We start from the raw sequence: 18347 nt of genomic DNA, 5'->3' as shown, positions 1-18347 counted from the left end.
TACTTATTATTCTGTTGTAACTGTATCTCAGAGGTAGACAATTGCCCTAGGCTTAGATTTTCTAAAAATTTATGTGTATCAGAAGGGATCTTGTACAGGCAAAAAGCAGCAAGTTGATTTTTCCAAGAGCAGCTTGCCATTTTAAGCAGTTGTTGGCTTAATAAGTGAAATAGCTTAGGGCTATATGCATGCCATAATGATTGCATTTTGTAAGAGAAGACTGTGCCTATGGGCCTCAAAGTTTCAGAGCCAAGACTAGTCATATTTGTGGTCTTTAACTTGCAACCCCAAGCTATTCTCACCACCATAGATAAGGGGTAGCTGATCATAGAATAACACTGATTTTAAAGTAACTAACCACAGCAAAATTAAAATGACCTAGTCAAGTAATACAAAGAGTATATGATTGACAAGATAGCTGTTCTTTGAAATGTACTGCAGGCAGTAAATAACACCTATGCCCATAAGCTATTTTCTATCTTAAAGCCAAGAATAATGATCTGGCATCTGTCCTTCCTGAGTGAGCTTCATTTCTGAAATCTACAACTGCCTCCCAAATGCCTCTGGAAATGATAGTGATGGTGTGCTCATGGATTGTAATTATATCACAGGACTCTCTTCTTTTTTTCAGTAGCAATTCTCTCTAATGTAAACAGCTGCACAGTGCTGCTGTGGAGGTTTCATCTCATATGCTTGCACTGAAGCAGATTTAACTTGTATTTCCTTGGGATGGGCAGTGAGACAAGGAAATGCAATAGCAGCAGGTCCAATTTCTAGTTTATCTTTGTCCCCATCATAATTCAAGGGGCAGCTAAGGTTTCGTTGAACTACAGTCTAGATAACTTTTCCTAATGCCACAGAGTTCAAACAGCTGCCAAGCTTTTCTGTACAATCTCTTTCTCACAAATAAAAAAAAAAAGACTGTATACAGCTCGGGTGCATACAATTGGATGGCATGCACACAAGGTGTGTATTCTGTACAATGCAATACAGGCTGTGGTCTGTGTGTATCATGGCATGAAACACAGGGGGCTTGCATCTTGCCTCAGGCCTTCTACATGTTTTTTTATTCAGAAGGGCTCTTTTTCCTCGTATTGTCTTACCAGGACCAGGGAATGGCTGCAGAAAATAAAAGTTGGAGGCTATTCTGCTCCTTATTTCTGCTGAAATAGCTTCAGTGCATTGCTTGTCACTATAATGTTTGTGTCCAGTGTCCTCTTGTGTTTCATGGTGCAAATACAGTCACAGAGGGGAGTGAACTCTTCCTACCCAGACAACTGGTACACAGCGGCCAAGAGCACATTTCTCCATATCACCAGCTGGGTCTGTGGCCATGGCAGGATCTGCCTTTGGCACTTTGGCAGCCCTTCCCAGCACCTGAACTGCAAGACCATTCTCCTCTTATGGAAGCAATAGGAATCCAGAAATGCTAGTAAAACATAAGATTTTTAGCTTTTTTTTTTTTTTCCTTTCCTTCTTCGCTAGTATATGTTGGAATGCAACCTGATGAACAGAAAGATCTTGGAACATGTCAGATGACTTTGTAGAAAGCAAAATGCTCCCTCTTTCAGGACTGGTATGTTTTCTGATGTTGTCATGGATCTTTTTCCTTTTTTTTTTTTTTTTTTAAAGAAAAAAAGGAGAATTGTAACTTCCTTTACACCAGTACATTAGCATAATACGTTCCTGCCTTCAGGTACTGTATGTCATTGTTATGAGTACATTTTGACATCTCTCACACTTCCAGAACTCCAAAGGTCCATGACAGAGCTGAATGAAAACTTTTTTTTTTTTTTTTGACTTGGCAAGAGCAGTAAGAACACATAAAACCTGCCAGCTGTCAAGGATGTAAATGGTGATTTTGTTTCACTTTTTTAATGAATTAAAGCAGGATTGAAATCTGTCCAAAGACAGCATGTTTGGCCTTGCAAGGAAAGAAAAAATTGAAAGGGAGGGATTTTTTTCCTCTCTTTTGGCACTTACGCTCAATACAGTGTTTATTCTTGGTAGCACAGTATAGGCCAGAGCTTCTCTACTGAAAGAGCTGTGGTCATCAGGCTCAGACACCTTACCTGGGACTGGTTTTTGAGAGAGGGAAGACTAGGAGGATCAAAAATAAAATAAAATAAAATCTATGCCTTATTTCAAGATGGGCACCTGAAAAATGCAGAACCCATCACTGTTTTGGAGAAGGGTCATAGCAACTAGCTGGTAGAAATGATTTCATATGTTAATTACACTGTCATTGACTATCATTGAAGCAAAAATAAAATTGGAGGGCATATACCTTTCTTCTTAAAAAAAATGTTTTTGTTGTCCTACTGATGGTGCTTTTTTGAGGTTTGGTGGGGAGAGGATCTCTCATCTGTAAGGATGGCATTTGAATTATTCTTTAGCTTTGAGTGGGGTTGTTCTCTCTGATTTTCTGATCTCAAAGTCTAGAAATGATATGGGTTATAGCTTCTAGGAGATGTCCTGAGTGTTCACACATTCTGTGTGATGTCTCTGTGGAAAAAAAAAAAAAAAAAAAAAAAAAGGCGTCTGTTCTGAGTTCATCTACATTGCACATCCTTAACCTACATTTCCTGCTATTGAAAAGTTAACTCCAAAGCTTGGTTGGGATAGAGTGGTTGTTCTGTAAATTGCCTGCAATTTAACTCCCATTTTCTTTCCTAGCTTCTTAAATTTTGCAATTGAAATGCCTTTGGCCATTATCCATGATTCAAGGTGATTGCTCTGCTTGTGACTGAGACATTATGTTCTTATATGCCTTCTTATTTGGCCACTCAAATTGCACATGCAAATGCACAGCTTCTCTTGTACTGAAATCTTACTCTATATCACATGTTCACACAAACACAGTGCACACCTTTCTATACATGAGTATACTCCTCTTTGGCGGTGAAAGCATGGTAAAATATTTGCCAGGTGCTTTGCTTTCCACACCATGATTTCCATGAAGGATTTTCAGATGATGTCCCATTCAAGGACTAGCTGGTTTCAGATCATAGTTCCAAGGCTCTTATATGGTTATTGGTTGTTTCAATACTTTAAAAACTGAACTGCACTTGTATGAACACACGCAGGGAGAAATGAAGCTGGTTCCTTTGGAAAATGTAGCACTTCACATCAGAATAATTCTATATTGACTGATGATCCTGTACCAAAGGTCATCCTGGAGGCACAGTCCAGATTTGGAATTGGTTCAAGCCCAGCGCAAGCACATTTTGAATAATTTGGGCTGAGCTGGTCTTCTGTGCAGTGCAGAAGAGGTTCCTGTGTGCCTGGCAAGTGGTGCATGGAGTAGACGAGCTCTTGCAAAGATTTACAAACAGGCTTCATTTTATGACTTGTGAACAAACCTATTAATTCAAAGTGACATCTCAGGGAAGTCATGCCCAACCTGTACTTCAGCCAGACGGTTTAGACAAAATAAAAGTGAATAAATTTTTTTCAGACAAAACAAAAAGGAATTGTAACTTCTTCCCAGAAGTCAAGATGAACCTGAATTTCTGAAGAAATTTGTAACTCCCTTTTCCTCCCCTCACCTCTCAGCCTCCTAAAACCTTGGCACCTACTCACTTTAGCTGAAACAGAAAGGCTCTTCTCAGATTTCCAGCCAGTCTTCAAGTAGGAAGTAGAGAAAATCTTGCAGGAAAGCCTAATCTTATGAGCTTTCCAGGCAGACTTTCTGAATAAAGAGTCTTACACATCCCAGTTATTTACTAAGTCTTCTGAGAACCTTCCATCCCCAGCTTTAATATAAGTCTTGAGACAAAACATGCAATTACAGGATGAAAGGCTGCTAAATCCTACAACCACTTTGGTAAACTTTGTAGGATTGTAGGTGATCAGAAATTTATTGAAAGTCAGAACCCTCCTCACTTTTGTTGGAACAAAGATCTTCATTAACAGCAGCATGCCCACTAATTGCAGCACTTACATGAAAGAACAGAGAAGGGTAGTCCCACACAAAGCAATGCGGCAGCTCAGTAGTCAGATATATGTGGAGGTATTGTCCTCACTTGGAGGCAGTTGTGCACTTTGAGTGAAGAGCCAGAGCACTTTCAGTGGGCTCCAGATCAAGTGCTCAGAAGCATCACTTACCTCTGGCTCTGAAATGGGCAGGACCTACTCACAAAATGAGTCCAGTACTTCCTCCCACATGACAATGCAAGCAAGGGAGATGAGAATAATGAAATCCTTGCCCTCTATTTTCAGGCCAAGGTCTTCTATCACTCACTTGGGCCTGGAGGAGCTTCCCCACCCTGAAAGACTTCCCTAGGCTGGGGAAAGGCATGGCTGCCTCCATCCATGCTCCCACCCCCCCTGCAAAGGTGTGCTGAGTGCAAGCTGTGGAGCCATAAAATACAGACCCCATCAAAAAGAGGTGAGACAAAAGGCCTAAAGTTTTGCTGATCAGTGGTGCCCCAGGGCTGAGACCACCCTTCACCCTCCATCACCCCCCAACACAGCATATTTCATGCCACCAACACACTAACCTGGGGTGAATGTGGTGCAGGGAGTAAGTCAACAGTGATTATTTACTCTGCTGCTAAAGTGGTAATTTGCACTATATTATGAAAGTTTTAGGTTTCCTTATGTATTGGAGGCAAAAAGCCCTTTATGACGCTTGGGTTGTCATTGTCAATGGAAACAAGGTGCATGGTGTTTAGCCTTGATATCTTTCATGGAGCCGTGGCACTTAACCATGCTTAATCCTTCCTAATGAACACTTTGCTGATGCAAATCAGGCTCTAGACCTCTATTTAAAGCAAAATACTGAAAAAATTGTCAAGAAGCAGTGACTCTGTATGATAGACTTGGCTGAAATAAAGAGGTCCCATAAAGGTGAGTGAAAAATAACTGCCAGTTAAAAATATACCTCTGACAAGCTCAAGGAGATGTTTCTGAGGCAAATGCTTCCGATTTTTCATTTTTTTCATTAAGAGAAGAAGAATAATCTGATCCTACTCTTTTCTCCAAAAATAGTTCAAAACAGAGGAATACTAGCACTATTTCCAAACAGGGCTTTCCTGTACTTCATACTTTCTTTTTTTGTAAAGGCAGGAAAGAACACAAAGTAACACTGACTGTTTTGCCAGTTGGAAAACATTTAGAAAGTGTGAGAATGAGGTGGAAAAAAAAAAAAATCACATCCTTAAACTTTGTCACTATTTTTCAGAAGGACATTTCTTTTTTTCACACGTTCTTGGTTTTTTGAATGGTTCCATAGGAAAGCCATTGTCTCCCAGGGAAGAGCCTCATCTGAGAACTGTAAGAGTTTTCTAGCACTCTGGCCACGTGGCTTAGTATGATTTCTACACAGTGGTCAATAAGCAAGGCATTTATCAGGCTGGATATCTACACCTAAAGGCAAGCTGATAAAAGAAATGGTGCAAGGTAGAGCCTTTTGACCATAGTAATTTTCCATTTTTGCTGTGAGTAAACTTTAAAAATTAAAGTACACACTCACATACAAGCATTACACAAACATTTATTTCTTAGAAATGCTCACTTAGCTCACTTGTTTACAAAACAACAACATTTCAAATGTTTTCAAGAGCAGGATAATGAGCACAATATACAACAAAAGCAAATTTACGCTTATTCATCAACTTTTGAGTCTCAATTTTCAATCTCTAATAATTCTCATTTTACTGCATTTAATACCTTGATAAGTTTGTTTTTATTACTCTATTTATTATTAAATACAATTTGATTATTGTATTTTATTATTTTATATATTTTATTATGTGACATTATTAAGATCTCACATTGCATAAAAGAATTGACTTTCTTAACTGGTGGACCTCTCCACAATCATCCAGCTTTGCTTGATCCTTCCCACTCTCACTGGAAATTATTCTACTTAAATAGAGTTTGGGGTAGTCTGGACAGTTGAGTGATTTAAATGCATTTTGCATATCCTTTTGCTCAAACCACTGTTTGCAAATCATTGCACAAGGTGCTGTGCTTTTCCCTTACTCCACCAGAGGCTATTGCTTAAAAGATCCAGTTCCTGTAAAAACAATCATAGGTCAAAAACTGAAAGAGTGATGGAAAGACCCATTTTAGTTATGTATTTTTTGGCATGGGAGCACTGAGAGTACATAATCTGTATAAATGTTAGCTTTCTAAATAAACATAACCTCTGATTGCATGAAAGCAGGGAATAAAGTTGAAACTTGTTCCCTCCATTAAGCAACCCTTCAAGACTTTCAGTGCTTGTTTTGTTCTAAACAGACATAAATCTTGACAAACAATAACAAACAAATGGCAACAATAACAATGGAGCCAACACAGCTACCACAGGCTCTTCACCTTGTTCCTGTCCACAAACACAGATGTATTTTTGTCTGCTATAGAACCTAGACTTCAACATGCACTAAGAGCATGGTGAGGTCCATGGGCACGTACCCGTGTAGCTATTTCATGTTGATGTGATGTGGTGTGTGCCAAATATTGCTGTGCCACCAAGCAGTACTGTGGACAGAGTTGAATTTCATCCGTCACTATTTGTGCTTTTTTTTTGTCGTTGTTTGTTTTGTTTTGTTTTGTTTTGTTTTTGATGATATAAACTTTCCACTCTGGTTCCAAAGGTTGTACACTTTTGGCAAAAAAAACAGCTGCCAACAGTAGTCACTGTTCAGTAGTTTGTCCAGTTTTGACTCATCTCAAAATTGCAATAGTCTAAGCAGGAATTCTGCTACTTCCCATTGCTATTGTGATTCACCATGATGTCACTGATGTGTAAGGGGTGTTTTGAGTGTAAATAGGATTCCCTGAGCATTCTGCTTGTGTGCTTAATATAGTCTGGAAATAAAAGAGGAAAACATAAAATTGATCCACCTAAAGCAATTATAAAAAATGAGTCTCCTAATTATTAATGTACAGAGTGTTTTTGAAAGAGATGAAAAAAATTAATGTTGTTCTGAATATCACGCTTAAAATCCAGTTTATCCTACCCATGTGTTAAGGATGGCAAAACACTGTGGATGAAAAGGCGCATAGGTAGGCAACACTTTTCAGTATTCAAACACGGCTTAACTGTGGGATCTGGTCCACTTCTTCCCTCTGCATTCTTAATGCACAGAGGCGACCTTGCAAAACACATGCCAATATATCTAGGGCAAAGTTTCTCATTTTAACCAGCTTTATAAAATTAAGTAAATCAGAATGAATTCAGTACTTTCACTGGGCAAAGTGTAACTAGCTGATAAAATACACCCCACATCAAGAATAACGTCAGGGTGGCAGAAGACATGATTTCTGTGCACCCAACAATAGAGACATGCTTCTTTTGGAGACGTAGGATATTTCATTTTTAGTGTAGATGGGTTTTATGTAACTCCTCAGTTTGTCTGAAACAAAGATACAATATATGGCTATTTACTTAAAAAGCACTAAAATGATTTACTGCTTGCCAAATAATGCTAAAACAACACAGATTTACACTTAACATTTTAAAATGACTTTTTTTTTTGGCCTAGGATGCAAACAGTTGCTGAAGCATAAATATTAGCTGAAGAGCACACATTAATTTGCCTCCTGGCTTATAAAGACCTGAGAGTGAAGGCAGGGAACCTAAGTTTGAGGATTCCAAACTGCCTATCAATGGTAAGCATCGTGCTCCAAATAGGATAAAAGAAAATACACCTTGTTTATTTGAAAATCCTTGCAAATGACTACAGTAAAGTTTCTGTCCCTTCAGCATGATTGACATGCAAAAATCTGTTTATGTTCTGGCACAAGTATAGCCTGATTAAGTTATCCCTTTAGTGGTCACAGGAGGTCATCTTTTATATCTTCACTCCTTTGTAAGTAAGCACTTATGTAGCTCTCCTCCCACTTTTTTGTCTACACCAGATTTCATACTTTATTAACTATTTGGTAGCTTTGATTGTGCTGTGCCTGTTTTTGTTGACTGACATACAGGCTTTGCTGAAGCGTGTCTTGATCAGCAACTGTGAAAGAAGGGACGAGGCAAGGACAGAACATGACCCATGCTCTCTTCTTGTCACGCAGAAGAGGTGCAGAAAGAAAGGGATAAGGATTAGCAGATAGAGCCTGTTGCTCTCCCATTCAGCACAGAGCCAGCAATGCTGTGGAGCATGCTGACCACTGGTTTTAGCTCTACCAAGCCATAATCCCCACCTAATTCTTCCTAGCAGAAGCAACACTTGCCTATCTCTGTCTCAGCCAACAGAGAGGCCCTTTGTACAGGAGTGCTGCACAATCTCCTCTTTCCTCCAAAACAGGATAACAGCCCATGTCTCTGAGCTTTGCTTATTCCCATAAACTCACTCAGGGCTGTTAAGAAAGGTAAAATAACACAGAGTAAAGTATGCCTTCACTGAACATCTGAAACACTGCAGTCAGACAATTGAAAGCTAAAGTCAATGGAAAGCAATACAGTACCATTCATTTGGTAAACAAAGCACTTCTGTATTACTTGAATTCCCCAAAAACTGCAATGCATGCAAGTTCCCACCACCTGAATGTCATTTCAATTGCCACCTGGTCTTATTATAAATTAGAACATGGAATACTCAACTATCTTGATAGCATTCCTTGACTTTTCCTGTTTTGAAAAATCACTTGAATATATGAAATGCCAAAAATCTCTAAAGGCATTTTTAACATCTCAGAAACTATTCTGAGACTCTTCTCAGCATGGAAAACTGCATGCATATCATTAATAAAACATGATTAAACATCATTTTCTCTGAATTAAGTCATATTTTTTTCTTTTTTTTTCTTTTTTTTCTTTTTTTTTTTTGAAGTAGAAAAGATATTTAAATGAAAAAACTCCATTCTGTAGATGACTTGAAAGTTCAAAATTGCCCTGGAGACCTTGGTTTCAGCCAAAGCAGATGCTGTAATAAAATTACATATACAAATACTTTAACAGGTTGTTCCAGTATCCTAAAACTAGAATCCTATTTATTGGAAACTCCCTACCTTTGGCAATTCTCATCAGTTGCCACTCAATTTTCTGCAGGCACGGTGTTCATTTCATAGAAGCTCTGAAAGAGTTTGTGAATTTTTTGCATTGTCTTCCAATAGCCCCTAAACTAAACAGCAGTCATAAATCCATCCTTTATCCTTGTTTAGTTATTAAATGTTTCTGTTGGATCTGTTTCCGAGACATTTGAACTTTTCAGATGCAGCTTTAGTCATTTGTAACATGTGCTAAGTTAATTGCATACACTTTTTTATTAAGGGATTTCAATAAACCTGAAGGTATGATGGTATTGCAACACTGTAAGCACCCAAAATCCTACTTAAAACTACCAAACTTTTCTTACACAACTCAGGAGCACTTCCTGGCATTCGGGGTGCTTAGACCATGACTGGATCTTGTTTAGAAACTGAAGTATATTTAAAGAATATATTTTATGCATTGTGTCTTTTGATTTTATAGATAAAAATATATAGAATATAGGCTATAGCATCACAATATACAACATAAAATATAATAATAAATATATACAGAAAGAATGTTTAATCTGGCAACACCTGGACTATTTTATTTACCACTGAAAGTCTAAGTCTAGTGCTACAGGAAGAATTTTTCCCCTAGCTTATTTTGTCTAACCAAACTGGCAGAATTTATTGTGGTATAGACCAGTCTAGCTGAAGCTATGCTAGAGGAGCTCACCTTCCTGTTCCAGTGGACATGGAGTAGAAACACTTTCAAAAGGAAAATTAGTCCTTGGTGTCCCAAGTCTTACACTGATAAAACCAGGTGTGGGTTTTGAACTAATGAACCTATAGGAAGATCCTGGTTGAATTTTGCCTTGTACATCTGCAATGAGATTTTCCACAAGAACTCTGTCAAATTTGTAAAATCCTAAGGTCAAACCCTGAGTTTCTGAGCTCTCAAACCAGAAGACTAGTGAAAGGCAGTGAAAAACCCTCTCCCAGGGAGATCAGGTCTAAAAACAGTCAACAAGCCAGGTGGCTTAACATTTGTGTTCATCTTTTTGATTCAGTGAACCTATAATTTAAATTATATTATTTTATTTTACAGGGACTTCAGTAGGTCATCTAGGTATTTAGGCCAATTTCAAAAAGTTAATAGCTGTGTGGTATTTCAATGTTAAAATCTCAAAATGTCTATAATGTTTTCCTTCATGCCATTATTTCTCCCTGACAGGTACAGGGAGGTTTTGACACTGTTAATATAACATAGGGTGTTAATCTTATAATCGCCCTGTCAGCACTTTGTGTCAGGGTGTTAATGACCACCTTTCAGCCACTCAGAGTTGCCTGCCAATAAAAATAGTACCGGCACCTATCCAACCAGCAGCTATTCAGCTACTTTGCTTTTTCCCCAAAGAATAAATAGAAAATTTCACTAGCCATGTGGCTATAAAGACACTCCTCTCTTCTTACACATTTCCTTTTCCTTCTTTTTACCCGCTGGCAGAAAAAACAACTTTGACACTGTGCCTTTTTAATGCATTTTGCATGCTTTATTTTAAAATGTACAAATTATTTCTCAAGTTTTAAATAAACATAACACCTTGGACAGGATAAAAGCCAATTTTTTAACAGCAAGAAGCATGCTTATTTGCCACAGTTCTTTGCTATATAAATATACAACCAAAAGACAAATGCTGTATATTTCTGTAATTTCTCTATGGTTGGGATGAGCCTGTATTTCTGTCTCTGCACAGGAGAGAAGCTTTTCCAGCTTCCTGGCAGAGGGAATTGCACAATTCCAGATGACTTACTTTATATGCCTAGAGGAATTTTATTACACAAATAACAAAGGGAGACAAAGAGAGGAAGAGGGAGAGTACACATTCAGAATAATAAACAAAGAATAATAAACATCTCTGCAATTGTCCACGGATTCCAGATGTGGCTCCATCCCTCTGCAAGTCCTGGCTGTGACTTCTTTGGACTTCTTAGGCTGCCTTAGACCCCTTGGAAAATGTCACCCTCAAATCTGCTGAGCCTCTTGGGATCCTCAGGAGCTTTTATGCACAGTGACACTGTAATTCCTATAACATAATGTGCTTACTTGCTTCCTGAAAGACACAAACAAAATCCATTGAAAATGAATTGGTCTGTGATATTACAGCTCACACCAGCAGCTTTCTGTTTCATTGCTCTCAGCTGAGTTCCTTCAAGAAGCCAATTGCCTTAAAGCTGTGGTCCTTGTGGCCTGTTGTAGTCTGATGGTGAATTTTCTGCCCATCCTGTTTACCGTATATCTTCCCTCATTGGTATTCAGGGCTATAATCACAAATCCCATGCATGCTTAATTTAAATAAAATTACAGGTTAACTTGCAATAAGTTGTGAGAGGACAACTAGCAAAAGAAAAGCACTATCAGAGCTATGGTGAAATCACATCTTGCAGACAGTTTGCTGTTCTTACTGCTTTTTTTTTTTTTTTTTTTTAACTTAAATTCTTATAAGCTTCTTTTAATCAAGTAATCAAGTGATGTGGCTAATTGGCCAGGGATGCTTCCAGCCTCATGTACTATCCATCTGGATTTTATATGCATTGTATTTTCCCAACTGAAAAGAAGCAGAAGTACTACACAACTAATTAGAAGTCAGTCCCAAAAAAGTAACATTTTGTTCCTGGAGAAAAATTTGTTTCTCATGTGGGATTTTAATGCAGACCATTAAAAAAAAAAAAAAAAAAAAAAAAAAGTAGCAAAGCCTAAACAATCATCAGTTTTCATGTCATACAAAGCCAAAGATGCAGTCAAAATTATTTCCATATTAAAACAAACAGAATTTACTTAATCTTTGCATGCTATATTTTATTGTAAGCATGAATGCTGGAATTCCTATTACCTTGGATACACAAAAACATTTAGTATATCAATAGATAAGAACTTGTGTGTTTGTGTTTGTTTTTTTGTTTGTTTGTTTGTTTGTTTTTCTGCCTTCCACAGTATTTAATGTGCTTTGCAATAGTAAAATGAATGTGAAAGGTCAGAGACTCAAAATAAACCAAGATCCAAGATCTGCTTTGTCTTGCTTACTACAATCAGCTATAAATATGGAAAAATACTTTCATTATAATTTTGCAAATGAAATAATGGAATTGGATTCTAAATGTAAGGGGAGATAAGAAGATCCATCACTCAAGAAAAACACAATCAGCCAAGCACACTCTGCTGAGATTATCACTTGATGCAAGTCACAGTGGCCCCTGGAAGGTGGGCTACCAGTCCCTTTAAATAGTTAGCTATCATCCTGCCTATCATGTTTCACTTCTCCAAAATTACTCGTTAGTGTTATTCTAAATATTTATGTAATCACAGTTAAACCAAAGGAAAGGCACTTTTGTACATAATATTATTTCAAAGTGCATGCATCAGCAGCACTAAGTCATGATTTAGTTCATTTGTTTGCAGCTTTTGTAGCTTCTGTCATTAAATTTCTGACTCGAACCATTTTACTGAAGAAAGAGGCTTCTCATTCTTCTTCAATCCTGATTATTGGCCTTGATTACCTGAACAGAAACAGATAACAGATGCATCTGAGCTTCCAACTGTAACCCTATCATGTGTGGAGCAGTGCAAGATTGCATTCACCACAAGTTCTTGTATATCTCCTCTTGCAGTGTGATCGAAAAATTTTTCCACCACTTCACAACTATTTTGTTGTGATAATTCATAGTGGGCAAAGTCCAGGCTTATTTATCTCAGTAGCATTCCTCTACTTAGATAAAGCGTAGCTGAGTGAAAACAATGTATTTAAAGCCTTCAGGGCACTGGAGGTCTATCACCATTTAAACCGAGTGACTAGTTTATCCCATGCTCTGTTTCTCTTATTTTACCTCTTACTGGGGAGTTATAAAAATACCTGTACTTGGCAGAAGGGAGGAACTTCACCATCTTCCACAAGAACACTGAGTCAGTTGTTTGGTTGATGAACGTATAGAAATGGGGTCAGGGACTGTGGGAGAAAGTGACAGGGAATAGCCCTTCCACCTGCAAAGCCCAGTGCTCTATGAATTGGTCACTTCGCCCAGGTCTGCCTGGCAGGCAATGTTCACATCCCAGTCATTAGCTGTGCAGGGATTTCAGAGTTTCACGTGTCGGTAAGGCTGAGCAGGTCACTACAGTTCAAAACAAAGAGGTCCAGGACTCCTATCCAAACAGCTGTGGTTCATATTTGAATTTTAGCCTTCTGGATGGTGAAAACCTCAGACCTTGTGTTCCCCAAGGAAGTCTTGCATAACCTTTGGTCTCAGTTAGTGGAGCAGAGACAGTAAAAGGTCCAGACTGCAGCTGACTTTGGAACACAGAAAGTATATGGTCAAGCGTCTCTCAGATATGTGTGCATATAGCTCATGTTAACAGTAATGGGACTAACGTGCATTATGAGGGTCAGCTATAACCACAAAGTAAGCAAATTAGGAGAAGCCAAGAACAATCAGACTTTGTTATATTTTAGAACTTTGCCAAAACAATATCTATTCTAAAATTATTTTATAGGTTAAGCAAATCTGTCCATCTGCAGTGGGATTTCATCTTCCAGCAGAACTTGGTTATTTACCAGCATTTCAGTAGTTCAGTTCTGATAAGCGAAGCAAGTCTCCAAGAACTTTTGTGCAAAAAGGAAGCAGCTGTTTACAGAGATGAGACACTATGGTTGAGGAAGCCTCCTGGGAGCATTGTGACAGGCACAGTACTTACAAACTGCAGAGATGTGAGAAGGAGGGAATGATGTTTAATTTTGTGATCTCTTCTGCCTGGTGGGAAAGTGGTTTTGGAAGAGTGGGAAATTCATATGAATCTGATTTGATAGTTGGAGGACAGAAGTTCTTTATTGACAGCCTGGGTGGTGCTAACACAAATGTACCCCTTTGCACTTCACTGCTGACTTACAGAGAGTGCTTCTAGGGAAGAGACATTCAACCTCCTTGTTTTTAAACTCTGGGTTGTCTCTGAGTCTTCAGTAAGAAATTATTTTGAAGGGATTTCCTTTGAGATATTGATGTATTGTCAGCAAAATTTGGATGGAAACCACTAACACAATTTCCACAAACTACGATTCAATATAGCCATCAGCTGTATTCAGTTGCCACCAGTCTGTTTGCCCAAATTGCCTACACGGAGGGCTGTGTTCCTCACGGTTAGCTGAGGGATTCAGCCATGAGCTGAATTAGCCAGAGATTAACAGACACTGCATGGTAATTTCCCTGATGGATCTATAAAAAACATAGCCAGACCTTCAGCAGCCCATCAGCTATACCTCAAGCCATCCAGTCTCCTACTGTCATTCCCCAAAGAGATCATCAGTATCAGCGTAAGAAACACAGGGGCAAGAGCAGAATTTGTGTTCTTGACTGAGCTATTGCTATGAGACCTGTAGGCTAGAGGAATCTATTTCATGTAGGACTTTGTTGGATGACTGGGGAATAAGAAAGTTGTTTCCCATCTCTTTGGCAGAAAGGTGCTGTAAAGACATAGATATAAAGAGGAAGATGTGCGTGCTTTATCTCCATTGGTGTTTGGAGTGGGATGAAGCAGAAGATAGGAGCAGCTTCAACAGGTATTCGCGGTATCTCTGGGAAAATGGAAAGCCTAACTACAGTTATCATTGGATTAAACACTGCAGATGGTTCTTGGTAATTTCTTTTTCCCTGAATATAACAAGTTTTTGTTTTTTATTGTTGTTTGTTTCTTTGTTTGGTCACTAGTACGCTACCAAAAGCAAATCAGAAAGCCAATAAAAACTGTGACCTGCACATCTTAGGCGGGGGTTGGCTGGCTTTGCTTGTGGTACAGCCTCCATCTGTTTGTTCATTTAATAGAGAACATGCAATTCCCTTAAAAAAATTAATGTCTTTATTTGAATGAAAAGCCCCTGGAGGAGGTGATTTAAAACAAAGCAGTACCTAGCATTAAGGATGCTGAAACACCTCAAATAAACAGCCGTTTGGCTAGCTTATGTATGTATACACACAAACATACACATATATCTCTAGGTTTTCAACTCCCCTCTCAGCTCTTTCCAGGGTCCCACACTCCACTCCTTCCATCTGCATGAGCCCTAGACACCACTACTTGTGTCACACATTCTGTAGGGAACAGTATTTTTTCCCTGCAAGTCTTTATTATTGTTGGTGCTGAGATAATACTTAGCTTTTCCAAATAAAACATAGGCTCTACAGAGCTAAACAACTAATACAGACAGCTAGTGGGGTAAAGGTCCTGTCTCAAAAATCTTTAAATATCGCTGAGATTGTTGTTTATGATTTTTGTTCAGAATATGCCAGAATGTGTGGTGGCTGAGGATGAAACAGTAATAAGGAATGTAAGCTCATTAATTTAAAAGTATTTATCATAATAATTTATACTTTTGATCTCAAGTCCCTAGGGACTACCCCACCGTTCCTAATCTGTATTTAGTGTATACTACAAGGTTTTTCCACATTCAGAGCTCTACCAGATTTTTCCAACAAGGTAGCTCATCCCTGGGAGACCAGCACCCTTTTGAGATTGGTGACAAAGTTATAACCTGCTTAAATGCTTTGTGATCATTCTTACAATCAAGACCATCAGTCGCAGAAGAAATTTCTTAAATGAATCAATGTGTCTAATATTTTTCTGAAAAGTAATAGTTAAGGAAATTAGTCAGAAAGCAACTTCACTTGTAGGGGACTTAAACTGTTGCAGGTATTCACAGCAAACGTTACTGGACATGTCCTTGGTCTTCCTCTTGAAGGTTTTTTTAATGGATTTGTTTCTTTAAAGAGAGAATGTAGCCTTTTGAGACCATGACTTGAAGAAGTAGGACCTATTTCCAGCCTTGTCAAGCACTGTGATCATGGTCAGTCATTCCCTTTTCTTTCCACTCCCCTGTTCTTCTGTGTTACTGGTGTGGTCGTGCCTATGAAGCACATCCTAAAAAGGTAATACTTCTAATTTTTCAGCAAGTTGGAAGAACTCCTGTTGTTTTGTTTGTTTGTTTGTTAGTTTTTTCCCCCATAATCACTTTGTTATCTGTTAGTGATCACTCAAATCATGTTCTCATTTGAGGCTGGTCATGGATATTATTGCTTTTGGCATTAATAAATGGTTTTCCGAACAGCACGTTTAAATAGGGAAACAGTTCTTTCTTCCATGACAATGAGAGCAGAAGGTAACTTACTTAAATGTTTGTGAATATTTATATTCTATTCAATTTTGCTACATGATTTGTCACATACTTTTACTATATATACACTCTCTTTTGGCTATGGTACCTTTCATGTTATACCTCTAAAACTGCTTCTGTTTGTTGAATTTTTCAACACTTGATTTTCATTACTTACCATTTTATGAAAAATCAATAAACACAAAACTTCTCACTCATTGTCAGAATGCCAAAATTTATTATAATTAAATATTTATTCAATATATAACAACTTTTTTCCACTTAATCCAAAATTATCCATCACTGTAGAACAGTAGCTTCCTAGACAGTGAAAGAACAAACCAAATTTTATTTCTGCAGAAAAAGAAACTTCATACCTATAAACAATCAGAAGTGTTGGCTCCTCAAATCCTCAGATTATCCCATTCTGAGCTTGCTCAGTGTCTTAGTGTCACACTCAATTTTGACAAAAACATCTACATGTATAAAGTAAAACAAAACACAAAAAAATGCACTATCATAGTAATTTCTAAATGCTACTTTCAAAGACATTGATGCATGCTTTAAATTTTCAGCTCCTGAGTTGTACCAATGATTAACTGGTATATTGAAGGATTTGAAAACTTCACCTGGAGCAGAGAAGCAGGTCAATTTGTTGAAAAGAATGGCTTTGGAAAAACTGAATGCTTCTACAGAGGAGATTGTAAATAGGTTCCTGCCTTGTTTCCTTTCATCATTTACAAACAAGATTACTTTCCAGATGCAGCTAAACTGATTACTGCTTTTAGTTTGTGTGACTAACAGAGGGGAAATTATCACTTACCATGAACTGAAAAGCATTGGAAAAATAATGATGGCTCTATTATCCTAAAAAAGTATAAAAACTGGTCCGAGAAGACTACTAATTTAAGATCAACCACTCGCATTCATAATGGTATTTTTCTGTTTATTATATTTATATAAACATTCACTGTTTATTTGTCAGACTTCAGTTGGCACTTCTCATACATCCTAAAATTCCATTGACTTCAATGGGTATATAGCCAGCTCAGGCCTAATGTTTTGAATTACTCATTGTGTATTTATTTCGATCTGAATGAAAGTCTGGTAGTATACCTCCCAGTCTAAGCATCAGGCAACTCTTTAATATTTACATTGGAAATAGAAATCCTTAATCAAATGAGAATTTCTGAAAAGATTAGGCTACGTTGGAAGTTCTGGTCTTAGTTACAAAATAATTCATCAATTCACTCCAGTTTTGAAGCTAATATAAAAATATAACAATATAACAATATAACCTGAGGTCTGAATCAAAGCAAGTAGCCCAAAGTTAGTAGTGTTTTTTTTCCTTCCTATAATCTCTGCCAATCCCAGTGAGGCATGTTTATAACAAACTTTTACAAATTATATGCTAACATAAACCCAAGGTAAATCCTTGTCTGGAAAAAAAAAGTTCTTGGACTACTGGCAGAAGTCTTCTAAAGTATAACTCAGAAAAGTGTATGACTTGAAATAGAGTCATTTCAAGGGTAATTTGGGTTGCTATGTCTTCAACACACAGCTGAGAAATCTGTGATTGCTGGTCAGATTAGGTTTCTGGCTATTTTTTAATACATTTATATTTTATGAAACAGCCCTTGGAAATACTGTTAAAGCTGAGTCGAGGATTAAGCTTATTCACTTCTCTTATTTCTTTCAGTCTTCATTGCAGGAGAAAGACACTCAAGGACAATTTTCTTTTTTTTTTTTAATCTGATTTCACTTATCACAATGAGTTTCATCTGCAATTCATTATCTGTATGGATCCCCGCTCATGCTTGTGCAAAATGGTAGATTATTATTTTCTTGGTTTCTTCCAAGATGTATGGTAAGTGATTATTTAGGGCATGTTTTATTTTCCTGGATTTACACTCCAAACTATACAGTTTTTCAAGACAAAATCTGTGTCTAGAGGTTCTGTATCAACAATACTGTAAATAGGCATAGAAATTAAACCTCTTCATTTGTCTTTTCTGCTTGTTGTTTACCAAACATTGAGGCATGAGTAAATATAGACCGTGCCTGGTGCTTTCTGTGACTTTTCACAAACTCATTCAGTTTTAGCCTCAGAGAAGCAGTAGCAGTCTCATGTTTCTTGGTAGAAGTTGGGTTAGATCATTATGATTCAATCATTTTATAACATTTATGAATCATGTGGTCTGCAAAAGTGTATCACATAAATAAGAG

General features: G+C 37.7%; 1 long non-coding RNA gene across 1 annotated transcript in view; it reads left to right on the top strand.

Moving 5' to 3' along the window:
* The window catches only part of LOC137855950 (uncharacterized), a 157348-nt gene extending 142677 nt beyond the window's left edge, over positions 1 to 14671 (top strand). Inside the window, exon 4 of the long non-coding RNA XR_011096078.1 lies at positions 14432 to 14671. This is a non-coding gene — a long non-coding RNA (uncharacterized lncRNA). The remainder of the gene's footprint in view (positions 1 to 14431) is intronic.
* The last annotated feature ends 3676 nt before the right edge of the window (positions 14672 to 18347 follow it).

The sequence above is a fragment of the Anas acuta genome, chromosome 4 (genome assembly GCF_963932015.1).
Source record: "Anas acuta chromosome 4, bAnaAcu1.1, whole genome shotgun sequence".
Taxonomy (NCBI): domain Eukaryota; kingdom Metazoa; phylum Chordata; class Aves; order Anseriformes; family Anatidae; genus Anas; species Anas acuta.
Note: the sequence above shows the minus strand (reverse complement) of the source record. Positions and strands in the feature narration are given on the sequence as shown.